Source organism: Furipterus horrens, unplaced genomic scaffold (genome assembly GCF_987537825.1).
Source record: "Furipterus horrens unplaced genomic scaffold, mFurHor1.1.pri manual_scaffold_4, whole genome shotgun sequence".
Classification (NCBI taxonomy): Eukaryota; Metazoa; Chordata; class Mammalia; order Chiroptera; family Furipteridae; genus Furipterus; species Furipterus horrens.
Window position 1 is genome coordinate 25,884,373 of NW_028327174.1, and position 27,453 is coordinate 25,911,825.

The window sequence follows — 27,453 nt, forward strand, 5'->3', positions numbered from 1 at the left end:
AAAGCAATCTCTCCCGCTACTCCCTGTCCTCTGGTGGCCAGGACATGTTACTGCAGCTTCCGTGGGATTATCTGAGTTCTAGTAAACCTCTAAAAATCTAACAGTAGACCTGTTTCGTTCCTTGGCTGGTGTGGCTCAGTGGATTGAGTGCTGTCCTGTGAACCAGAGGGTCGCCTGTTTGATTCCTGGGTTGCGAGCCAGGTCCCCAGTTGGGGGCATGCAAGAGGCAACCACACATGGATGTTTCTCCCTCTCTTTCTCCCTCCCTTCTCTCTCTCTAAAAATAAGTAAATAAAATCTTTAAACAAAAAAAGTTTCCTTTATGTATTTTACTTCCATGTAATTTCAGTGTCACCCTGGCTGGTTTGGCTCAGTGAATTGAGCGTCGGCCTGCGAGCTAAGTGTCGCTGGTTCGATCTTCCAGTCAGGGCACATCAGAGAAGGAAAACTCTGATTCCAAAAAACCTCCGCTGCCTTGCGGCATACCTCTTCAGGGGAAAGGCTAAGGGAGTAAACCCCGACAGAAGATCCGGAGCCGGAGTCCCTAAGGCGGTTTGACGTTGTAGTCAACACCGGCAACTCCTGCGGCGCACCTGAAGCCAAGCTGTATTGACTCCGTCTTTCCCTTGAACCCTTCAGCTGCGAAGAGAGGGGGGGGTCTGCTGCATGGGCAACAGCAGACCCTCCATATCACCCTGCCCACGCTCTGTAGCTTCAGCTTCACTGGAGAGGACACTCCAGCGTCATCACAAGATGTCGATTCAACACGGGAGGAGACAGATACCGTGTCACTCCTGAGTTGGACTGCACAGTCATTCTCGACGGTGCAGATAGACTCTTAAGAAGCTACACCATCGTCTCTCGAGACGGACGGCTGCCAACGAGACCTGCTGGTTTTAGAAGTTTTGAAGGGTTATTTGGAAAGGATCTACATTCCAAATCTGCTTCTTTGGAGAGCCTTGGATTTGGGGGAAGGGAGGAGAAGAAAGAGAATCCTTGTCCTAGTGGAGAGCATGGATCATGCCTGGGTTAAAAACTGAGAATTTATAGAATACCCTTATACATGCTGCACTTTCAGCAGCCTTACTCTGACACATCTTGAAACCTCTTTCCCCTGTCTATGTCTATACAACAATTAAATTGGAGTGCCTCCCAGGTATTGTGGTTCTATGATAGCCATTATGGGATCCTTTCTGGTGTATATCATCTAACTAGGAAAAGAAGATATAGATTAAAATTAATTCAAAACTAGATCCATCCTTCCTTGTCCAAAACCCTTTAGCGGCCTTCCATGTGGCACAGAGGATACCCAGGTCATCTCACCCTGTTCCAAGACCAGCCTTGTGTGTATTTCATGCATGGGGTTTATAAGGAAGGAGATAATTGCTGCTACCCGCATGACCTCTCTGACAGTCCCTACGGTGTTGTGTGCAAGTATTTTCAGCGAGGGTACTGTATTTACAGAGACCTCTGCAGATAGGAACATAGCAAACCATTGAAACAGGACGAAGCGACTACAAAATCTAACTGCAAAATCATCCCTTGCGGCTTCCTCGTCTCTCATCAGTAGTTGGACCGATTGTTGACATGAATACCGGTGAGGCCGAGTCAATAAACTCAAACTTTGCAACTGTAGCAGCAGATTCAGAAGACTGGGTGAATGCCATTGAGTTTGTTCCTGGGCAGCCCTCCCGGGGCCCTACCGCCCCTTCTTGCACCGAAGGACCCCTGCAGGGCTCAGTGATGAAGGAAGACTCGGAGAAGAAGCAGCCTGCAGTGGAAACAAAGCAGCAGCTTTGCCCCTGTGCAGCAGTTGGAGAGTGCCCCTATGGGGAGGACTGTGTGTATCTCCATGGAGACTCCTGTGATCCGTGTGGGCTGCAGGTCCTCCATCCCGTGGATGCTGCCCAGAGATCACAACACATAAAATCTTGCATTGAGGCCCTTGAGAAGGACATGGAGCTCTCGTTTGCTATCCAGCGCAGTAAGTACAAGGTGTGTGGGATCTGCATGGAGGTGGTCTATGAGAAAGCCAACCCCAGTGAGCATTGCTTTGGGATCCTCTCCAACTGCAACCACACCTAACAGACTCTTCTCAAGTGTATCTGAAAGTGGAGGAGAGAGCTTAAGCAATTTGAGAGCAAGATCATAAAGTGAGATTCCTCCCCAGTCTTCGTTTGTGCTTTCTATTTTGGGGAAGAATTTAGTGTCTTGTGCCAACTTTCAACCAGATGGACCGCATTTAAATGCATGCATTTTATCTTGAAACTTGGGTATTCTTCTATTGGGATTTCTTCTTTGTATTTCAGCTAGCTTCTAGGTTAGTTGGTATATCTACTTTTATTTGAATGAGGAAACCCTATGTATCAGTTAGTAGAATCTTTGTGCTTTTTCTGAGGAGATTGTGTTTAATGGATTAGCCTGCTTAGGCTCAGTGAACAAATTTAGCAGCTCTGAGTGTATGTTTCCTGACATTTTACATATTCTGCTTTCCTATTCCATCCATTAAGCTAGCCAATAATCCACCATCCTTTAAAGATTGTTCTCACAACTGAACAACAACAACATAACCTAAACAGAGCTAAATTACAAGAAATAAATTTATTTAAATGAAAATAAAAAACTAATTCAAAACTAAATGAATGATTGAGTGGCATACAATATTGGTTAAAAGAATTCAACTGAGCCCTGGCTGGTGTGGCTCAGTGGACTGAGTGCCAGCCTGCACACCAAAGGGTCACCAGTTCAATTCCCATGCCTAGGTTGCTGGCCAGGTCCCCAGTTCGGGGCGCAAGAGAGGCAACCACACATTGGTGTTTCTCTCCCTTTCTTTTTCCCTCCCTTACCCTCTCTCTAAAAATAAATAAATAAAATAAATTTTAAAAAAGAATTCAACTGAGAAAAGGAGCAATGTAGGGTTTGTCAGGGAAGGCATCTGCTGAAGAATGCTTTGACATCAACCTTAAAGCATAGCTAAGATTTAACTTGTGGTGAAATGACTCAGTGGAAGGATCATTCTAGAGGAGAGAAATAGCAGAGCAAAGACATGAGGTGGAATGAATAAGGTGTATCCAGGCAAGGAACGAACAAACCCTTCTAATAGTAGTAGAGATTTGTGTGGAGCAATTAAGAATTGGATTAAATTTAAGAGATTTAGAGACACATTATAGAGGTCCTTGACTATTAGAATAGATTGTTACTAGTCCCTAGGTGAACCGTGAACAAGTTTAATTCACTAAACAGTGCATTTCTCTTTGTTCTACTAAAAGAGCTTCTACATATGCTAACAATAAACATGTGGACCCAAAATAAAAACACAACACTACTTAAAATTGCTCCAAACAATATGAAATACTTAGGTATAAGTCTAGCAAGCGATGTATGAAATCTATATGCTGAGAATTATAAAATGTTGATGGAAGAAATTAAAGAAGACCTAAAAAACTGAAGAAATTTACTATAGTCATGGACTGAAAGGAGCAATATAGTAAATAATGTCAGTTCTTCGCAAATTGATCTATAGATGAACACAATTACTATCAAAATTGCCACAAGATTTTTTCTAGGCATAGACAAGCTTATTTAACCTAAAACTGCTTCCAGCACATTTAAAGAGACAAGTGAGTGTTAGATTCTCCAAAGGCAGACAAAACTAATCTACTTAAGGCACCAGCAAGGCAGAGGCTCCAAGACCTTAAATCAGGTAATTAATCTACAAATGAGCTATTTTCACTTTGGTACATGTATGCGTATGGTTAATTTCGCATTGTTTTTAGTTAGAGATAATATGGGGGAGGGGCACCAAAATTTTTATTAGAATTAAATGGAGAAGAGCATCACAATCTTTTGTATTTAGACCTTCTTGAGGTTTTAATCCATCCCTGGCTAAAATCTAATCATTCGTTTAACAATTGGTAATCGAGTGCAGGCTCTGTGCCTGGCTCTGGGAATACGGATATAAATAAGAGAGGCAAGGCCCCTTCCCTCATGGAACTAACATTCCGCTGGGGAGAGAAGACACTGAGCAAACAAACAAAAACCATGGCTAGGATTGTGGCAAGATTGACTATACGGGGGGAAAAACTGGGCGACGTGCCTAGCAAATGATCTGAGGGTAGGTGTGAAGGTGGTTGGGGAACACATTCATGAAGAGGGGACATTTGAACTGAGGCCTGAAGGATAGCAACCAGGGAAATCAGGTGGGCAGAGGGGACAGTCACTTGGAGACTCTTCAGCAGAAAGACAGGGACTTGGAGAGAGTTGGTGTGTTCCCAGGGCAAAAGAGGGGCCAGCAGAGCTCAAAGGTGTAAAATGAGAGTGGACAGCAACCACTGTGTAGAACCCTGTAGTAAGGCGTTTGCATTCTATTCTAAAAGATTTAAGCATGTAAGCACCATTATTTTGGTTTTAAAAGGAGTTTTAATATTCTTTAAATATTTAATTTAGCAGCTTCCTCTTCCAATAGGAGGAAGCATTTTTGATAATTTTGTTTATCTCCAGGGTTCCCTTTAATGTCCCCAAATCAAATGTTCTTAGTCTAGTATTTGTGGATCCAGTAATACATAATAGGCTTCAGAGGATCTAGGGACTCCCTAAAATTTCGTGCACATATCCTTGTGTGTGTTTTTCTGTGAGTAAGCCCCTAGCTTTCAACAGATTTCAAATGGTTTTGTTATACTCAAAATAATTGCGACCTACATACTTTACATTCAAGTCTTGGCTGTGCTTTTTGGATGGTTGTTGCTGTGATTGTCCTAGGGCTCACGGCACCTTATAAATGAGTCATAGTTCTGGAAAGAGGCAAATTCTGCCCCACAGAGGTGGCACTATGTTGCAGGAGAGCATTACGTATTTGCAGCAGAGTAATGGAATATTCCAAGAATTTGCCCTCAAAGGAGCTCCATGTAATGTTAGAACTAGAGGATACCTAAGACATTACCTGGTACCACCTCATTCACTTTACATATAAGAAAGTGAAGGTCCAGAGAGGTTAAGTGGCTTGCCTAAGGATGCTAGTTAGGGACTAAACCGGGATTAGAAACAGGTCTCCCAACTCTCCTCTGTGCTCCTCTTCTAAAGGTTTACAAAGAAACTGGACCAAATATTGTGCTTAAAAGTCTAATAAGAATTACATGTTTAACTCATTCAATTCAAATGAAGACATTCTTATTCCTAGGGAAATGGAAGGAGAGAGAGAGGTGATGGGGTTCAAAAAGATAAAATCCCAGCTTGGAAAGGGATGAAAAACCTCAATGTCAAATTAAGACATAAAACCAAGAAAGAGTAAATAGCAATGACACTCTCTGTTTTCAGTGTATATCTCATCTTTCTATGGCAAATATGTACATAGACACAATAAGTTATAAACACGAGATGATTTTTCTCTTATCAATTTGGCAAAGATTGTTAAAATGGTTGTTAATCCCAGGATTGGGTCAAGAGTGTGAAGAATGGGATCTTCTCAACACCACTGGTGAGAGTATAAATTGGTCTAACTAGATGCAGAGCAATTTTGCAATATGTTTTCAAAAGCCTTAAAAAATGCATACCCAGTAATTCTACTTTGAGAATTTATCTTAAGGAAATAACAGTACTATTTCCCAAAGACATATATATAAGGATATTGATCATAATTTAAATTAATAGCTAACATTTATTGAAAATGAAGTCATTTAATTCTTACAACTGTTATTACCTCCATTTAACAGTTAACATGCTCAAGTTCACACAGTAAATGGAAGAGCTGGGATCTGAGTAGCCTGGACTACACACCTAAGCAGAATCAAGATCGTAGAGGCCTTATAAGCTGTGCCAAAGGGGTCAGGCTTTACTCAAGGTAAGCAATGACGAAGCCACTGAAAGGCTTCAAGCAGGAGAAATGGCGGGATCAGATCTGCATTTTGCTCTGTAAAGAATGGTTTAGTGGGGAGGATATAAAGTAAGATAAGAGACACTTGTACAAATTAGAGAATTAAATATAAATGGGCAGATGACAGATCCAAGAGATGTTAAAAAACTAGAATCAAAAGGATCCCGGTGACCAGTTAGATCTGAATGTTAAGCAGGAAGGCAGTATCAAGGGATGACTCCTAGGTTTCTGGTGTGAGCAAATAGGTGAATAATAGTGCTGCTTACTGTGGCAATTGGAAAGGTGGAGAGTTGAATTTTAAGCATGTTGCCTTCAAGGTGCCTATGGAACCTCTAGAGGAATAGATTGTTGCATCTGTGGGTCTGAAGCTCACAGGCCATGTCTGGGAAGGAGATAAGGATGTGGGATCCATTTGCCATATTTAGTTGCAGTCATGGCCAGTGGATGAGATCATGTAAAGAGAGTAAGAGAAAAAAGGTGTCAGGAATCAAGGGAATACTGATGTTTCAGGAAGAGGTAATTCATAAAGAAGCTTGCAGGGAGACTGAAAAAGAGAAACTAGAAAAGCAGTGGACATGGCTGTCACAGAAGCCAAGAAAAAGAGTTTCAGCAGGAAAGAGTATATTTCCAGTGAGTTAATGCTTAGAGAAGCCCGGCTAGATAAGTCTAAAAAGACTTTCTTTGATTTAGCAATAGAGACTGTGGAGAGAATGGCTTAACTGAAAACAACCGTGCCTCTGCAGGATTTCAGTGAGTTGAAAAAGGAATAAGAAAGGAAGAAAGAAAAAAAAAAAACAGAATAGAAACTACTGTTAAGAAGTTTGACTGTTAAAAGAAGAAAAAAGGGTAATACCTAGCTACAGACAGATATAGGGCGTTTAAGCCCTACAAAGATCCTGATGTCTTGATAATGAGACCGTTTTGTTTTAATCAAACAGTTCATAACAAATCGGTATTAGAGAAGTACCTTGAGAAATGAGAATTTCTCGGTCACAATCTCAGTAACGCTGCAGATGGACTTTTGCTATCTATAGCTCAAACTTTATTTTCAACATTCTGTAGAACACACATTTGGGGGTTTTATCCAGGTTATTTTGACAAGTCTTTTAATAACTGTGAAGTAAAATATTAAGGATAAAAGAATTATCATTTCTACTATCAGGTGCATCCATCTTTCAGAAGGCTGAAAACAAATGAAAGACTAAAAATATTTGTGAATTTTGCTTCTTTTCATCTGATTGTAAAGGAAAATAATTGGAATAAACAGTGACTTATTTTTTCTATAATATAAAGAATATGAAAAAAAATTATGTCTGCTTTTGAAAGTTAGGGATTTTCAGTAGGTTTGTTTTTTTTGTTGTTTTTTTTTTTTTCCACTTTCCAAGTAAATATAGGTCTCAATATGCTCAGTTTTAAAATTCACAGTGGTTTTTCTGGACTAACAATGACAACATTCAATAACAACATTCATGTTTATAAATATAAATAAACATTTACCTTTAGGAACAGTCTTTAACAAGTTACTGAATCTCTTGTTCAATGTTGGTTAAATAGCAAGACAGGATATTCTGACCAAATAACACAAAAGTGCTTTCTAATTTTGTATAAAATCAGTTTTTTAATGTAGTGAAGATAGAGGCCTGATCTTCTTTAGGTCACTGAGTTTTAGGAATATTTCAAACCACTCCTATAAAGAAACTAGAAATTAAATGGAATTTGAAAATAAACTAATATTGCCATGTTTAATCAAACAGACAATAATCAGCTCCTTTGTACAAAGTAAATACTGAGCTTTTAACTCTAATAACAACCCTAAGAGTTAGCTATTATTACTTTCTTTCCTACTTTACAGTGGAGGAAGTTGACAGATTAAAGAGTCAGCCCGAAGACACATAGCTAGGAAATAGTAAGTTAGAAGTCAAACACTAGTTTTCCCACAGGAGGTTTTGTTAAGATAAATAAAAATACAAAATATAAAATATTCAAAATGACAAAAATACAAAATATAGGGCATTCAAAATAACATTATAAGCAATCTTAGAATGCACTTCTGTGATTATGGGTCCAGCTTACTCAGGTATGTGCTACAAAAGTAGAAAAAAATGAGAGCGCACTGAGGCAGGACAGTTATCCAGCTACATATCCCAGCTCTGCTACATCCTGGCTATGTGACTGGCGGGACACTTAGTCTCCTCATCTGTAAAATGAAGGTAATTAATACAAACCATCCAGAACTGTTGTGAGGTTCAAATGAATAACAAGTAAAGCACCAAATATAGTACATAGCCCACACTGTAAACACTCGCTACATACTGATTCCTTCCTTTTTGAGAAAGGCTCTATGGAGAACTGACTTAGATCTTCAACAATAGATTGAATTGGGATATTAAAAGAGAATGAGGAAACTCATTCCAGGAAGAGAAAACACACAGTCAGAGACACAGCAGGGAAAGAGTGTTTACAATAGTTTAACTGAAGCAGAACATTTGTATTGAATGGTATATAATAAGCCTGGGAAGCAGTTTGGGGCCAGATTACATAGGGCCTCAGCCAAAGAATTTAGTTTTTATATTATAAGTAGCAGGGAATTGTGGAAAGTTTGGTTTCTTTTTAAAATTATTCTTTATTGGCCTTATTTTCTACTATAAAGCGGTACATGTGCATTGCTAAAAGTCTTAAATTTCAGAAAGTGTAACGTGTAAAGAAGAAAATACAAATCACCTTAATTGATGGTTACCCTTGGGAGACAAATTTTTTTTATTGCTAAATCTTTGGTGGTATTTTGATTCAATTTTTCTTTTACCATGTACATTTATTTTAATACCAGTAATGAAGTTTACAAATACATAGGAAACACTAAGCACATTTACATAAATTTTTATGCAAAAGTTTGCCTCTAAAAAATAGAATTGCATACTTGGGATGTTGAGGTGACCAGTGAGAACTCCCCAATGCTGGAACAAAGCAAGTCTGAGCTATACATTTATACAGTACAATGTTTGCTTATCTTTATTATGTATCTTGTCCTATCATTTCAACCTATAGTTGTAACACTTTTTCCTTTTAATTTTAATGTAATGAAATTGTTTAATTTTTCAAAAAAAAACATTACTAGCATCACACTGTCTGGAAACATTTGGGTGTACCTTCTCCAGTTTAAAGGTTTGAACTTAGAAATAGATGGAATAAAAGTGGTATTTTAGGTAGTTTAGTCTGACCAAAGCATATACATATGAGAAAGATCTAAGAAAGGGAACCATGGAATAATATAGACCATGTTGGGCTATGATGACAATTCAGGCATAAGTCAAAGAGGGCCAAGTCCTGGCTGTTCTGGATCAGTTGGTTGGAGCTTCGTCCTCTAAATCAAAAGGTAGTGGTTTCAATTCCCAGTTAGGGAAAATGCCTAGGTTGCATGTTCAATCCCCCATTGGGGCACAAACGACAGGAAACCAATCGATGTTTCTCTCCATCTCTCTCTCTTTCTCCCTTCCCCTGTCTCTAAAATCAATAAGCATGTCCTTGGGTGAGGATTAAAAAAAAAAAAAAAGAGAGCCAAGACTGGTACAGTGGTAATGGACATGGAAAGAAAGCCACAAATACGCACAGAGGGGAAATTGAGAAAACTTGGTGGCTCATGAGCTATGGAGGGTGAAGAAAATGAGTAATGAAAGATGATGCAAAGGTGTCACCTTTGGCCATTTATATGAGCCTCAATAAATGGGGTTAAAAATTGTACCTTCCTCATAGGGTTGTTGGGCAGATTAAATGCATGACATCTAACTCCTTAGCACAATAACTGGAATACATTCTCAGTAAGTGTTAGCTGTTGTTTTTATAGCTGTTGAGTCTAGATGACTTGATTAGTAATAAAATTCTTAAAAGAAATAGGAAACAGGGTAGAGCTCTGACTGAGGTGAGGGAGGTAGGAGTTGACCTATACTTTAGCTATACAAGATCTGCCCAGAAAGTATCCAGCCCAGCCATATAATATGAAAAATAGAGACATTTATTGAAGATACAAGATAAAAGAAATACTGTGCATAGGATAATGACACCTCAGTCCCTTTCAAAGTAGGCACTTTGGGACCTCACACAGTTCTCTGAGCATCTCTTCCACTGTACAAAACACTCTGCAAAGTCCTTTGTTGGGATTGCCATCAGCTGCCCCGTCGTATTTTCCCGAACTTCAACGACAGTCTGAAATCTCTTCCCTTTCAAAGGTGTCACAGGGCACCAAATCTGGGCTGTAAGTGGGCTGAGTTACCTGGGTGATTTGATGTTTCACAAAAAAACTCTGCAGGAGATGTGGTGCATGAGTGGGTACGTTGTCATGATGAAGCTGCCAGTCACCAGTTGCCCATAGCTGCAGCCATTTATTTTCATTGTATTGCATCTCTCAACCGATGAAGAACATTGAGGTAGTACTTATTAACTGCTTGGCCTGGAGGGGTGTACTTGTGATGGACAACACATTCCCAAGCAAAAAACATAGTTAACATAATCGTGATCTTGCTGCAACTTTGCTATGCCTTCTTCGAGTGTAAAGAACCAGATGACTTCCATTGGGACAGCTGGGCCTTTGCTTCTGGATCAGAGCCATAGACCCATGATTCATCTGTAGTATGACCTTCTTAAGGAAATCTGGTTCATTGGTAGCAGTTTGGATCAAGTCATTAGCAACTATAGCACGATGTTCCTTCTGCTCTGGTAGCAGCAGCTGAGGACCAAATTTTGCCACGACATGTTTCATGCCAAGATCCTGCATCAAAATCTCGGACATAGTAGTTTTGGGAATCCCCAGATCATCTTCCAGTTCTCACACTGTCAGTCACCGATCTTTGTTGATTGCAGTCCATACACATTCAACTTTCTCAGGTATTCTGCTTGCTGTAGGCCTTCCAGAATGCAGATCACTTTCAGTAGATTCTCAACTATCTTTGAAGTGTTTGTGCCATGCTTTTATTTGTGTTGAACTCATTGCATCATCCCGCAAAAGGCTTCTGAATCACCTGATTAGTTTCAATGGAGGAATGTTCAAGCTTAACACAAAATCTGATGCAGATTCATTGCTCTACTCACTCAGTCGTGTTTAATGGAATGGCCATACAGTACACATGCTCACTCAACAGTGTCTACCACTCCCGCTGCCTACAACAGTGAAGTCGTCATTGTTCATGCATGTGCATTCCAGTCCACTCTCCTTGGCTGTTAGGTTACATGTAACACAAGCTGTTCTCATTATGTTAACAATGGCTGGACATTTTCTGGACAGACCTCTTATGTCAAATTTAAGTTTATGGTAGATAATGAATTACAAACATTCACCAGGAAGCCACCACTGGGCCAGTGATGCTTTTGACAATAGGTACATTCTAGGAAGGCTCTATGTTCATGAGAAGCAGACATATGGAAAGTGGATATCCACCATAAAGTACATACCTCTCCCCACAACCTCCATTTATTAATAGAAATTACTCTAACTAATGAGCAATCTCTACATATATTGACTTTGTGGCTGAATGACTCTCCAAACAGGACAGATATTGAGGTACTGAAGCACCTAGGTTTTGGAACCAGATCTGTTTGAATTCCAACTCTTCTTACTATTGTCTAATTTCAGGAGAATTAACTCCCTAAGCTTTAGTTTTCTTGTTTACAAAATGGTATAGTAAGAATTGCCACCTCATAGGGTTGATGGGAGAATTAAATGAAACTATTTAAGTGAAATCTTTTATGAAATAAAAGATGTGATACAAATACCAAGTATGGATATTAATCCCATCTCTCCTGGATGTTATGAGTTATATTTATATTTCTTCTCCATCCCATATGGGGCCAAACATGGGAAGCACTCTCTACTAACCACTGACCAATCACTCTGCCCCCTTGACATTGATATTTAGCCTCTCCTTATGTCTCAGGTCCTTTGGGAACTTTAAAGGTTGCCCATGATTTTGTGAAATCCCAGAATGCCAGGCAGCATCTTTTTGGCAAAATAGTCTGTCAGCCTTTGTTTGGAGAAACACTTTGTATTAGTTTTCGATTGCTGCTGTAAATAAAGGACCACAAATTAGTGGCTGAAAACAACATAAATTTATTATCTTTTTTTGCGTGGGCCCTGACCAGGGATCGAACCCACAACACTGGTGTATCAGGATAATATTCTAATCAATTGAGGTACCCAGCCAGGGCCACAAATTTATTATCTTATAGTTCTGGAATTCAGACATCTAAAATGGGTATTGCTGGGCTAATGTCAAGGTGACAGCAGGGCTGTGTTTTACTTTGGATGCTCTAGGAGGGAAAATCCATTTTCTGGCTCTTTCCTGCTTCCAGAAGGTACCACAGTCCTTGGCTCGTGGACCCTTCTTCCATCTTCAAAGCTAGCAACAGTGGGTATAGTTCCTCTCACATAATTAACCCTCTCTCTGGTTCACCTCTGCCCCTCTCCCCTCACAAAGGACCCTTGAAATGACATTGAGCTCACCTATATAATCCAGAATAATACCCCTTTGTTAAAGTCTCATAATTAGCAAATTTAATTCCCTTTGCACTTTTAATCCTCCCCTTGCCATGTATCCTAACAGTCACAGGTCCTGAGGATTAGGACAAGGGCTTTGAGGGACCATTATTCTGCCTGCCACACCTTCCACAAAGAAAACTTCAGGAAGGTTTGCTCCTGCTTTGCTCCTCTACTTTGTAAGACCTGACCTTTTCACTAAGTGATGAACTGTCAATCACAATTTCATCTCTGTAATAATCACATTAGGAGGAATTTCATGCTGAGATTGTTCTGTTGGTCTATTCCTGGCTCTGCTTCGTGTTTAAAAATATATTTGCAGCCAAACACAATGAATATTAACTAGCTAAAATTTTAAAAAGAAATAATGATCCCAGTAAGTCTTCTCTAGTATGGGAAAGAAAGATTTATCATCAAGCATTAAGTTTTACAAATGATATGAATGTCCATTTCATTTCTGAGACTAAACCACTCCACAAGTTCACAGTGATCATTATCAAAAATATTTCTTATTTCTTTAACATAACCTCAACAGCAGTGTTTAGCTCCAATTGATGATTAATGGACAGAAGAGTATGTCTTAAGAAAAAGAGGTGAAAAATATCAGGTTGAAAGGCAAAGCATGTAAATATATCAGAGACAAGATTTTTTAAGGGGTATGAGGCATCAGTACTATTTTAGGATCTCCAGGAGTTCAAATACTGTGGTTGAAAGTGGGGAAAACCTCAATACCTTTGAATTTCACTCTGAAATTCAGTATTTCTGTCTTTTCATTTCTTTTTCTTGAGGCATATATATGTGCTCCAAATAAATTGGTCCAAATTCCCAGTGAAGTTCACTTAAAGTTTTTAAATGGTTGATCCTAATTTTGTAGTGGGTAGAAAGACTAGGTTTAGTATGTGGTTGAAAGAATATCTAGCTTGGAAAACAAGAGAGGCTAGCACTTAATTTTTTATAAATTTGGGCAGGATACTCAAGAGAAGGAAAGGAGAGAGGGTCAACAAGTATTGAGCATCTCTTACTGCCAAGAGCTGTATTTCCATACCATTATCTCACTTAATTCTCACTACCTCTCCTGTAGGTAGGCATTACCCCACTTTAAAGATAAGGAAATTAAGGCTCTAAGATATGAAGAGACTCCCCAAATGACAAAACTAAAAAGTGACAGCACTGGGATTAGTGTCCGCCCAAGCCTGACTCCGTAGCCCACACACCCTCCCTCCACCACCCTCATCTGATGCTCCTCACAGCTCTTACTGCGTTGGCCTCCATGGTGGGGGAGAAGAGGGAATCGGAAAGGGGTCTCAGGCTCTAGGGCAGAACATTCCTCTCTCCTAAGTGGGAAATCACTGGGACCCTGTTTCCTCTCTGTACTGTCTTGATTCCCTAACAGATGAAAGGAGGTTGGTGCTGCTGACAGTCCCAGAAATGATAGTGGGATTCCCATTGCCTATTGTTTTCAAAAAGAAACAGGTCTTCTATTTCCCCTTTGTGAAACCCCCTTTTATAAATTTCTGTTTCTAAAAACAAATCATCAACACTTATTGTTGAGACTCGTATTGTGCCCAACACTGAGTTAAACTGCATTGAGAAGCTGCACAGAAGACAGCAAAAGAGAATAAGAGAGAGTCTGTATTCTCAGGAACTTACCACCAGCTGGAGGAACACCACTAACACATAGAGAATTTTTAGAAGACCATGTATAATGTAGGGCTGAACTGTGTAGTCTAGACAACATGTACTCCAGGAGTTCAGAGACGGGAGATCAGTGTAGGCTGCAGTACTCGAAGAAGGTTTCGTGAGAACTGGGGCAAAGACAACATTCTTCACCTTGCATCTGGGCTAGTCTTTCTTGGCCTTTACTGTGATTGTGAAATCTTGGTATGAACTTTCACATAGTTCCAACATTTTCAGTTTGGGAGGCTACAGTGATGTCCTTCATATCACGTCATCTCAATGCCACTTCATCTTTGTTGGTACATTTGGGAGGGGTAAAACCCCAATGGTATGCATACACCATCATGGATACTTGCTTCAAGGCATGGGAAGTTTCATGCAAAACCAGTTCTCAATAGGGCAAATGTTATGTAATTGTGTAAGAAGCTTGAGAAATGAGTCAAAGGCAAAGCCTGTCACAGCAACAACCAAATTTGAATGGGGACACTTTTCTGTCTGTGTCAGCTGTGGTCTGCCTCCAGTCTTTCAATTGCAGAGAGCCCATCCTTAAGCGTTTCTCCAACACTATGGCCCAGAGGCCACAGGACCTTGTCCTATGTAGCAGGAACTTCTTACCCCCCCACCTCCCTCATATGCCCACCTTCAGGTCCACTCTATTGGTAAGAGACTCTAGTTCAGAAAAGTTGTTTCAGAATTCTGGATCCTTCCTCACCCTCAAACAACAAAGTGTGTTTCCCTTTCTCCAAATTCCACCCTAAATATAATCTGGGAATGTGATCCCAAGAGATTGTCTGAGTTGATAAGATAGTCTAGTAGATTAAGCATTCACTGTATTTACTGTGTATTCTGAAACTGAGGAATACCTTTCAAACTAGTTGAAGACAAACAAATATATAGGAAACAGTATCTGAGTGTACGAGATGCTGAATCAAGAGTAACTGGTTCAGAAAAGTGAAAAATCCATAAGTACAGAAGTAATGAGGGGCCCCTGGCTGGGTGGGCTCAGTTGGTTGGAGCATTGTTCCCGTGCACCTAAAGGTTACAAGTTCCATCCCTGGTCGGGGCACATACATAGGTTGCGGGTTCCATCCCTGGTTGGGGCATGTATGGAATGCAGCCGATCTTTGTTTCTCACATTGATGTTTGTCTCTCTTTCTTTCTCTCTCTCTCTCTCTCCCCCTCCCTTCCTCTCTCTCTAAAATCAATAAGCATATCCTCAGGCGAGGATTTTAAAAAGTAAGTAATGAGGGAAAGTTTCATGGAGGAAGGATTTAGGATAGACCTTAAAGAATGGAAAGAATTTGGAGAGGCAGGGAAGAGAAATTATGACATCCTAGAAAACAGAAACACCCTAACGAAAGGCAAGGAAAGTGGAAAATGTTTTAATAGAAAGTCAAGGTGGTCAAATGGTCTGGAGGAAGGGTGGCACAAGAATGTGCATAGCAAGAATTAGTGGGAAATGAGATCATATGGATAAGGTGAATTCATCAACAGATTTAACAGATATTTATTAAGTACTGTGTAGGTGTCAAGCAACAAGTCTCTTGCACATAATAACAGGAATAGCTTACACCTATTATAGCTTACAATGTGCCAGGCATGTATTAAGCACTTTACATGTATTTTCTCATTTGATTGCCACTGTAGATCTGGGAGGTATGCACTGTTGTATCTCTGTTTTACTGATGAAAAACTCGAAGCCCGGAGAGGTCAAGGAACTTGCCCCAGGCCACATAGTTACTGAGTGGAATGAACCAGGGGAGTCAGCTCAAATGTGGGTTCTGAGCACAATGCTAATTTGCCTCTATGCATACGTATTTCATTAAATCCTCATAAAATTCCCTATGATATACATACGACCCCCATTTTGCAAATGGGGATCCAAAACTCCAAGAGTCATTGAATGGCCCTAGGTGGCTCTGCTGAGTACAAAGCTAGGATCTGAGAGCAGGTCCACTAATTTCAAGTCCATTAAACTTTCCATTAAATATAGCTTCCTGGCAGGATTTTCTATAATAGGATCAAACTAGGGGAAACTTTAACAGCCTAATAAGGGCAAGAAGCCTAAATGATAGGAACAGGGAAGAACTTCAAAGTTTTGAACAGACCTGACTTGATTACTGAAGATAGGTCTAGGTCTGGCATTAGTCTGGCACAGAAACTTCAATTAGGGAAAGAGTGGACTCAGCACTAGATTATATTAGAAGTGGTAAGGACCTAGAAATGGGCATGGGGTTGAGGGGCGGGAAGGATGGAAATAATGGACAGTATTTAAAAGAAAATCTGATTGTTCTTAGGGACTGAGTGGCTAAAGGCAATGAAAGGAGCTTAAATCAGAAAAGGGCTTTGGCTCTTGTCAAAATGATTTAATGAACTACTGACAGGGACTCAGAGGTAATAAGAGCAGCTGTTCTGTAGCAAAAAAAATGAAGGCTGTTTTTGTGCATGTTGCAATATGCTTGGCAGAACAATTACTGGCATATTCTGGAGGAAATGACCAGTACGCACTCAGGGGTATGGGACTGGAGCTCAGGTAGAGAGCTGAAGCTGTCGGTCATATCTGACAAATAAGCAATGCAGGATCACGGAAGGGGAAGACAGGTCTGATCCCAGGAAAAATAGGTTTTTCATTGTCAGAATAAGACAGGAGTCAGAGAACAAAAATGCAGTCTAATAAAAGAAAGCAGGCCCAAGGGCAAGCCACAGGTCTGGACAAGTGGTTAGGGCCAAGGCAGAGATAAAAATTAAAGGGACATAGCAGCAAATACAATCTCACCCTGTATCAAGGAGAAATGATCACTGAACAATTTGCTGTCCTGTTTCTGGTGTTTTGGGGTGTTTCCTTATTGCAAGAGCCAAACCCAGCTTAACTGCTAGGACCCTGCAGTCTGACCCTGCAGAATAATCAAGAACTTTGCTAGCAGGGAGCACACAATCTATCAATACATCAGCATAGGGAGACAACTGCATAATCAGAAGAAGCTTCTCCACTGAATTGTGTATTTAAAAATAGTTACAGTGGTAAAATTCATGTTATGTATATTATACCACAATAAAAAAAAGAAAGAAAGACCTCTCCCCTGGAAACAAAGGTAGATGGGTCCCACAAAAAACCTCCAAATGCACATCTGCTTGAGCATCTCCTGGACTTACCCCGTTTGGTTCAAGATCTTGATTTCTTTGCCCCCGCTGGTGACTGTGCTGCTGAGGCGATGAAGGTATTTAAGAAGCCAGGGATGCCAAAGCTACCTGGCTCCCATGTCCCTTCCAATCTGGAAAGAGAATGGGATAGTCAATTGAGGCTAATGTGCAGTGGAAACTCCTCTTCTGGCTTTTTTGCTTCCTCTGTCCTTTCCCAGAACATTGAGAATGGTGTCCATTGGTCATAGCCCCACCCTCTATGACCTCGTCTGCCTGCCCGAATTCAGAAAGTGAGGCACAGAGCAGCTCAGCCAGTACCTGGGAGGGACTTACCCGGGGCAGGAACCTGGGAGTCCTGTGATTTCAGTTCTTGCTTATTGCCCTTCAGAACCACATCTTTTAGATTCTAGGGCCCTTCTTCTAACCGACCTCACAGAGGTCACCTCAAAGTCTATATACAATTTCTTTCCTGCTTAGTAGATAATCTGTTCCCAGGTCAGGGGTCCTTCAGAAAGCAGGGCAGCCTAAAGATACTTCGACACTCTTGGAAGTGGCTAGATGGAGTTCCTCCTCATTTTACAAGTGAAGAAATGGGGCTCAGGGTTGGTGAGAGGCTTGCCTGAGGGCATACACCTGGTCAACTGCAGAATAAGAAGGAAATGCAGGCTTTCTGGTCCACTCTCCAAATCTCTTTTAGCTAGACAAAAAGATTCCAGTTGAAATATTTTGAATTCTATTTTTATTAAAGCTTTGCTTGTCTTTTTTGATGACTTTTTCTCAAAATATGTTTAAAATGCCTGAAAATGCCAGCTTAGGGGTCCAGAAGAAAATGGTAGCAGACTGATGGAGGGAGGAAGCTCACTGGTTACCCACAAAACCATCACACACTGCCTATTATGCTGTGGCTAAAACTTGGATCAATGCCCTCCCTCAACCCATGTACAGCATAGCCTAGTAAGGGGGCCCTGTGTACTAGGGTTCTCTAGTCCTTTCTGTCATTGCCCTATGTGGACCTTGAATTCTGCCTCTGAAATCCTTGATTACCGATGTCAATAGGCAGCTAGTTGGCTTGGGAGGGGCCCTTTAAGGCTATGGCAAGATAGAGGAATGACAGTACAGCTCACCATAAGCATATGCATCAGGCAAACTTTCAGGAAAAACTGGTTGCTCAAGCTTGCCACCTCAAGACAAAATAGTTTTGTGTCAAGCTTGACATAGTGCAAAATACACGTATGCAAGTTTGTCCCATTGCCACACTTGTTTTGAGAGGTATCTGTACGTCATTTCGACACACAGGAAGATTCCCCACTACCACCACCAAGATCAGTCAAGCTATAAAGTCAACCAGATTAAAATGGATGATCTGTTTTCATCAAGCCTATTTATCTTTTCTATGGTCATTTTCTGAAAATGTAGCAATTCAGGTTTAGAACTTTAAAGTCATAAAGTCATGCACTTAGAAAATCAGAGAACTGCATGGAACTTAGAAATCATCTAATCCAGCCTCTAATTTTGCAGTTGAGGAAACTGAAGTTTCTCATTATTAGGATATTAAACTTCTACAATACTATGCAGTCAAAGATTACTCATTTCTTTACAAGCTAAAATGATACTGTTGGCTCCATGGAGCTGGCAGTTAACCTAAAACCCATGGTATTTTTTCATATAAACCACTGCTCAGCTAGATTTTCCCCGTACCAAGTTTAAACCATTCATTTCCTAAAATTTTGTTTAGGGGTTTACATTTTCCCTTTCCATTCCATTTTGCTAGTTTTAACTCCATCTGTGTTAAGTTTTAGTGTGCTTCGGAAGGAGAAGTTCATTTGCTAATATGCGCTTTGTAGTGTGCTTTCTATCTCATATTTAATAGCTAAATTGTTTTAAATAAAACTCTTTAACAAGCATTTAATTTGGAATTCCCCCATCTCGTTTCTCAGATTCTCAAGGAAGATGGATAACTTTTCTCCCTTGTTACATGAAGGAGCTCTAGAATGGACTTTTCCTTCACAGGGTGAAAGAATATTTTCATAGCTCATCTCCTACTGGGAACTTATGTACCTGGGGTAATGTGGTAAAAAAAATGGCCACCCTCTAAACTCCAGAGCTGAGCAGTCTTTTTTATGTTCATTTTGATGAAGCATTTAATAGTTAATCTTTAAGTATTTTTCCAAAGAAAATGAAAACACTAATTTGAAAAGATTTATGCACCCTTATGTTCACTGCAGCATTATTTACAATAGCAAAAATATGGAAGCAACCCAGGTGTCCATCAATAGATGAATGGATAAAGAAGATGTGGTATATATATATACAACTGGAAATATATAATTTTTTAAATAAAAAATAACAATATCTTGTTTTTTTGCAGCATCGATGGATCGAGATGGTATTATGCTAAGTGAAATAAGTCAGACAGAGAAGGACAAATACCATGTGGTTTCACTTACATGTGGACTCTAACAAAACAAAACAAAAAACCCATAGAAACATAGGCCAAAGGGATGGTTACCAGAAGAGGGGGTGGGGGAAAGAGAATATAGTCAATAATATCATGATAAGTTTATATGGTGACAGATGATTCTAGAATTAGCGGGGTGATCACATTGTAAGATATAAAAATGTTGAATCACTCTATTGTACACTGATCACTAATAAAATCAATTTATGATTATATATCAACTTTACTTAAATTAAAAAAAATAATTTATCTTCCATTAGCCATAAGAACTGGAGAAGTCAAGAAATTTAGTCGTCGTCGGCAGCCGTCCGTCTCGAGAGACGATGGCGTAGCTTCCTGAGAGTCTATCTGCACCGCCGAGAATGGCTGTGCAGTCCGATTCGGGAGTGACAATCCCTGCCGCACTTGGTACAGGTGAAGGCAGATGGCCGTTGTTGCTGCTGTTGACGCTGCTTCCGCCTCGATCTTTTCTGGACCGCCTCCTCGTTGCGCGCAGCCTCCGCGCGCGACGTACCTTGCCTGACCGCGAGCCTCCAGGCTAGGCGGTCGTCTGCTTGAACTTCCCATGTGTTGAGATTGATGGAGCATTGTGTCATGTCCTTTTTGCAGATGTCTTTGAACCGCAGTTTTGGGCGCCCTGTCATCCTCTTGCCTTCTGCTAGCTCGCCGTAGAGGAGGTCTTTGGGGATACGGCCTGCATCCATTCTTTTGACATGGCCGAGCCACCTGAGGCGTCTCTCGCTAAGAACTGCATGCAAACTGCTCATATTGGCTCGCTTCAGCACCTCGGTGTTGGGGACCTTATCCTGCCAGGTGACATGCAGGACGCGTCGCAGGCACCTCATGTGGAAGCTGTTGAGTTTCCTTTCGTGCCTTGCGTAGGTGGTCCACGTCTCGCTGCCATAGAGGAGAGTGCTGAGTATGCAGGCTTGGTAGATGCGCAGTCTGGTTTTCACAGTGAGGCTGGAATTGTTCCACGCTCGCCGGTTCAGTCTGGCCATAACTGTGGCTGCCCTGGCGATTCTCCGATTGACCTCCAAGTCGACTGACAGAGAGCTCGAGATGGTGGACCCGAGGTAAGTGAAGTCGTTGACAACCTCCAGGGTGTATCCGTCGATGGTGATGCATGGGGGAGTCCCCGTGCCTTGAGCCATAACATTCGTCTTCGTCAGGCTGATGGCTAGTCCGAACTCCTTGCATGCGTGGGAAAGGCAAGTGACTAGCTGCTGGAGTCCCTCTTCGGAGTGTGATGTCAAAGCTGCGTCGTTGGCGAAGAGCATCTCACGGATGAGCACCTCTTTGACTTTGGTCTTGGCTCGTAGACGGGCCAGGTTGTAGAGCTTGCCATCGGATCTGGTGTGAATGAAGACACCCTCGCTGCAGTCCTTAAAGGCGTATTGGAGGAGCATGGAGAAGAAGATTCCGAACAGCGTAGGCGCGAGGACGCAGCCCTGCTTTACTCCGCTGCTGACTGGGAAGGCCTCAGAGGTTGCGCCGTTGTAGGACACCGTGCTGTGCATGTTGTCGTGAAAGGACATGACCACAGCAAGCAGATGTGGTGGACAGCCAATCTTCCGTAGCAAGCTGAAGAGTCCGCTTCGACTGACCAGATCAAACGCCTTCGTGAGGTCAATAAAGGCGAGGTAGAGTGGTTTATGCTGCTCGTGACACTTCTCCTGCAGCTGGCGTAGGGAGAAGATCATGTCCACTGTTGATCGGCCAGCTCTGAAGCCACACTGGGACTCTGGGTAGACGCGGGAAGCAAGGGTCTGCAGGCGGGCAAGAGCGACCCGGGCGAATACTTTGCCGACGACGCTGAGGAGAGAGATGCCCCGGTAGTTGTTGCAGTCGCTGCGGTCTCCTTTGTTCTTGTACATGGTGATAATGTTGGCGTCTCTCATATCCTGGGGGATGTAACCCTCCTTCCAACAGAGACAGAGTAGATGGTGGAGCGGCTGTAGCAGGACTGGTTTCCCGCTCTTTAGGATTTCTGGAGGGATTCCGTCGCTTCCTGGTGCTTTCCCGAAAGCAAGGCGGTCGATGGCTTTGCCGAGCTCTGCCGCAGTAGGTGGGGTGTCTAGCTCCTCCATGACTGGTAGGTCTGGGATGGCTTTAAGAGCAGTGTCTGTTACAGTGTTCTTCGTTGCGTACAGCTCGAGGTAGTGCTCAGTCCACCGCCGCATTTGCTGTTCCTGGTCAGTGATGACCTCACCTGTCTTGGACTTAAGGGGGGCGATCTTGGAGGGGATTGGGCCTGTTGCCTTCTTGATACCCTCATACATTCCTCGTGCGTTGCCTATATCGGCGGCTTCCTGAATGCTTCTGCACAGGTTTAGCCAATAGGTGTTGGCACAGTGGCGGGCGGTCTTCTGGACTTTGTTCCTGGCAGCCCATAGAGCTTGAAGTGTACTGGGAGTGGGCGTGACCTTGTAAGCCAGTAGGGCCTTCCTCTTAGCCTCGATCACGGGTTCCATTTCTTCCCAGTGAGCCTCGTACCAGTCAGCGTTCTTCCGCTCTTTCTTCCCGTAAGCAATAATGGCGGAGTTGTATATGGCGTCGCGGAGACGTGGCCAATTGGATTCGATAATGTCATCTGCCGCCACTCCCTCGCCGAGTGCATCTTCCATCTTGTTGATGAATTGCTGGGTCTTAACTGGATTGCTGACACAACTGGTGTTGATGCGTGGGCGACCCTTCATCTTGGAGTGGTGCAACCTCTTCGGCATTATGCGCACCTTGCTTACCACGAGGGCATGGTCCGTGTCGCAGTCTGCACTGTGGTAGCTGCGGGTGAGGAGGGTGCTGCCAATATCCGTTCTTCTGGTGATGACGAGGTCAAGCTGGTGCCAATGACGGGAGCGGGGGTGCCTCCATGACACCTGGTGGATCTCTTTGCACTTGAAGAATGTGTTTGTCACGCACAGGCCGTGGTGACACAAAAGCTCAAGCAGTCGCTGACCATTCTCATTGATCTTTCCTCTCCCAAAGTTTCCAAGGCAGGTGGGCCAGGCCATGTGGTCGGCTCCTACTCTTGCGTTGAAGTCTCCAAGGAGATAGAGAGCGTTACTTCTGGGAATCTTGGATAACGCTTCGTCCAGTGCATGGTAGAACTGTTCTTTCTCTTCGGTGGTGGCGCAGAGGGTTGGGGCATATGCGCTAAGAATGCTGACTGGGCCGAAAGTTGTTGACAATAGGAGGGTAAGTAATCTCTCTGTGCCTCCTGTGGGTGGCTCTATGGAGTTAACAAGCGTGTTCTTCACAGCGAACCCAACACCGTGCTGTCTTGGTTGATCCGGAGACTTCCCTTGCCAGTAGAAGGTGTAGTTGGTTTCTCTGATAGTTCCGTTGTCGGCCAACCGGGTCTCCTGTAGAGCCGCAATGTCGATGTTTAGTCGTGCCAGTTCCCTATCGATGACAGCGGTTTTCCTGGCACCCTTGATCCACGGAAGGTCTGCAGTAAGTCCAGGGCACATGGTCCTGATGTTCCAGCTAGCGAGGCGAAGAGCCGGAGGCTTCTTTCTTGTTGTTTGCTTGGAATTAACTGGTGCGGGTGTTTTGTGGCCCACTTTTCGAGAGGCGCCTCTCTGATCCCCACGCACCCAGTGGGGCAGGCGAGCCATGGCGAGACGGTAGCTGTCCAGTGAGGTGCGATGACCTCTCCCACCGTCAGAGGAGACCCCTGGCGCTCGTTTCCTTCGCCAATCGGATGAGCTTATAACCGGTATCTGTCTCCTCCCGTGTTGAGTCAACACGGGAGAAATTTAGTAGTGGGAAGAAAGAAAGGAAGGATTTCCTAACCTCTTCTGTACCCAAAAGGATATCTGTTATATGCAAAGAGTCGAGTTGAATAATATTTGCGATGACTTTATATACAAGGATGGGCAAAAGCAAGTTTACAGTTGCATTGTGACATTCTTTAGTTACTAAAGCTATTGTCATAATCATAACCTGCATATCTTTTTCCAAATGAATAACTGTAAATCTAGTTTTTCCCACCCCTGTATTGTAAATAGCCAGGAACCCAGGCATTGCCCCTGACTTCTTTCTCTCCTTCATTCCCCATATCTAATAATAAGAATGGCTAACATTTATCAGGAACTTTCTATGTGCCAGACACTATGCTATGAACTTTATAAGAGTGACTAATTTAATCCTCACAAGAATTATCATGATTTTATAGATGAGAAGACTGGAATTTTAAGAGATTAAATTACTTACTTGAACTCATAAATCTAGGAATGGTCGGGCCAGATTCACACCCAAGGTATTGTGACTCCAAAGCCCAAAAACTTACCCACCATGTGTTTAGTCCAGGTTGTCTGGGAGAGCCATTAGACCCTAAGGAATCATAGAAGGATGGAAGGGAAGACGGAAGGAAGGGATGAGGGAGGGAGGAAGGGAGGAAGGAAGGAAGTTGAATGGAAGAATCTTAGACTGTAGTGCAATTCTAAGAAAGTTCAGCAAAGCTGATGAAACATCTTAGAACTAAATTTGCCCATCGGAGAAGTCCCACATTTCCCAGGGATGAGCCTGCCTTAGTATCCTTCCTGCACTCACTCATGAAGCGGCCTGCAGGAAGCATGACCTTAGAAAGAAGCAGTGATGGATTTCAGAACACAGACACAAGGATTATCAGTCAGTTGGACTCTTTCTAAGAGATACATTTTCATTGCACTACATTATGCCACACTATCTCTTAAAACAAATCTGCTGATTTTTTTTCAACATGTCTCTACTTACTGCCCTAGTTCAAGCCTCTATCATTGCTCTCCTCAATAATTCCAATAATGCTTTAATTTATTTTCCTACTTCCAGTCTCAATACCCTTAAAACGATTTCCTGCAACACTATCAGTATGATCTTTCCAATACATAAATCCAGCTATGAGTATATCCAAAGTCTGAAACAGTAATTCAAGAGAATATATGCACCCCTATGTTCATTGCAGTGTTATTTATAATCGCCAAGATATGGAAGCAGCTCAAGTGCCATAAGTAGATGAATGGATAAAAAAAACTGTGGTACAATTTATACAATGAAATACTACTCAGTCGTAAATAATAATAATAATAATAATAATAATAATAATAATAATAATAAAATCTTACCTTTTGCAAGAGCATAGATGGGCCTGGAGAGCATTATGCTAAGTGAAATAAGCCAGTCAGAGAAAGCCAAGTACTATATGATTTCACTTGTATGTGGAATCTAATGAACAAAATAAACTAACAGACAAAATACAAACAGATTCATAGATACAAAGAACAGATCAGGGGAGGTAGCTAGGGAGCTAAGTGGAAAAGGTGAGGGGATTAAGAAAAATACAAAAACTCTTAGACAGAGGCAACAGTACGGTGATTACCAGAGGGAAGTGAAGGTGGGGGAAGGTAGGAGAGGATAAAGAGGGGATAAATGGTGATGGATAGAGACTTGGGGTGATGAACACACAATACAATATACAGATGATGTATTATGAAATTGTACACCTGAAGCCTGTATAATTTTATTAACTAATATCACCCTAATAAATTTAATAAAATAAAAAATAAATAGATAGATAGATAGATAAATAAATCCAGCAATGTCCTAACCCAGTGTAAGAAGCTAAGTGGAGACTTCTTTTTGTCAATCTTAGAATAAGTATGATGATCCTTTAGCATATCAATGACAAGAATCTCACCAGCTTTCATTAATTAGGTTAATTTCAAAATTGCCTTATATTCTTTTTGGTGAGGTCATCATTACAATATTTATATATGGGGCTATTTCAGGGACTGTATGTTATTCATCTGCTTAAAAACCCTTCAAACATTGGTATGATAAATCCAAAGCTTTTAATCATGGTATATCAGGACTCCTCAGGGACCCTGAGCCACTCCCTACTTCTCCAGCATTATCCCTACTACTCCTTACCTGGTATTTAATATTCCAGAAATACAGCACTGAATTATTTGTAGCTCCTGCTATGCTGTATCACACCCCCATGTCTTTGTTTATATTCTTCCCTCTATTTGAAATGCTGATTCCTGTTCTCTCCCTTTTGTCTATTTGAATCTCATTCTAGATTGGCTTGGCTGCCATCTTCTTGGGGAAACTTTCCATGACTCGCACACACTCTAATTTAAAGATCATTTAAGCCAAGCTCTAGCCCAATTCAGGAAGTCCATCTAAGGCTCCCAGGCAGAAAGTCATCAAGGGAAAACCTCATTACTTCACAAGGCAACTGGCTTTGGACTATGCTCAGTGTCACATACACCAGTCAAATCCACTTCTTATTTTAAGTCTATCAGTTCCCATTTCCCCAGCTTTTCTGTGGCTGGTGGTTAAAATAGTGCCCATCTGAAACTTCAAGATGAATGGAGTCAGAAGTTGAGAGCTAACTGAGAAATTCCCTTAGCATGTCCTAGAGAGGTGATGTCTAGATTTGAACTTTCAGATCTTGGGGGCATTTGGGGGTGGTGGGGTGGGGGTGGAAATGATAATAAGGAGGGACAGAGCTTACCAACAAACCATGGGTTATTTCTCTCTGGTTGTAATTTCTGACCTTTCTAACTTTTCATTTCTGAACCTCCTACCTTTGACTCACAGATGTTTCAAGAGACCTTCAGAATGACTGTGAACTTCAAGAAGGGGAAGGGGAAGGCATGGGGACAAGGAGAATATAGCCTGTGGTAAACCACATAAGGGTTAGAATTTGGCCACAGTGACAGCAGTTACTAAGATTCCAAATTTTTTTTTAGTACTCTTTGGTAAAGCTCTCTTTTCCCAAGACTGAAAAGTTGCATCTCTAACTAAATACATTGATGGAAGATACCTGGTATGGAGAAAAAGATAGTGTGTTCTGATTCTGGGCCCCTATATTTATTGCCATTACAGGATGAGAAGCATGATGGACATGAGCTTTCTTTCTCAACAGGCCTAGTATTTCCAATTTTCAATAAGCTCTGCCTATATTTGTGCATTTCAGAGGGTTCACTATGGTGGCTGAGTGAACACTGGGGCATTGTCAAACAATGTTCAGCCAGAAGTTTGTATGAAAAATAGGTATGAATCAATGTTGTTTACACCACAATATTGAATGAAAACAATAAAAATCATACTGGCTATTAAGAATCATTGGGTTATCTTACTAGCTATTGTTACTCTGTACAACAGAACATATAATTACATTTTTATTGGCACTTGAGCATAGATCATCTGGGAATATAAACATGAGAATAGCATGATGAATAAAAATTAGTTTCATTGGATTTTTTAAATTTTATTTTTTAAAGACTTTATTTTTTTCTAGAGCGGTTTTAGATTTACAACAAAATTGATAGGGAGGTACAAAGATTTCTTATATATTCCTGTCCCCTACATGTGCATAGCCTCCCCCATTATCAACATCACTCCCCAGAATGGTACCTTTTTTTTACCAAGAATGAACCTACCTTGACACATCATAATCACTCAATGTCATACTTTACCTTAGGGTTCTCTCTTGATTGTGTACATTCTATGAGTTTGGACAAAAGAATAATGACACATATCCATTATTGTAATATTATAAGGATTATTTCCATGGTATGATAAAATCTAAAGCCATTATGTTTTAAAATATATTCCAGAGCTACACTAATTAAAACAGTTGGTATAATGCTGAAAGAGACAGGCAGATCAATGGAGAAAGGTAGAGAGTCCAGAAATGGGCCCAAGACACAAACAAAATAAGTTTACATAAAAGGAGCATTCCAAATCAATAGGGAAAATGCTCACTAAATGGTGTTGAGATAAGTGGTTGGT

General features: G+C 41.5%; 1 protein-coding gene and 1 pseudogene across 1 annotated transcript in view; one reads left to right on the forward strand and one right to left on the reverse strand.

Annotated features, from left to right (window-relative positions):
• The window catches only part of DUSP16 (dual specificity phosphatase 16), a 98,782-nt gene extending 81,393 nt beyond the window's left edge, over positions 1-17,389 (reverse strand). The window contains exon 1 of the mRNA XM_090272858.1: positions 17,223-17,389. The gene's annotated coding sequence lies outside the window, so the exon portion shown is untranslated. The remainder of the gene's footprint in view (positions 1-17,222) is intronic.
• On the forward strand, positions 893-2,586 carry LOC150011413 (E3 ubiquitin-protein ligase makorin-1 pseudogene; annotated as a pseudogene).
• Positions 17,390-27,453: the final 10,064 nt, after the last annotated feature.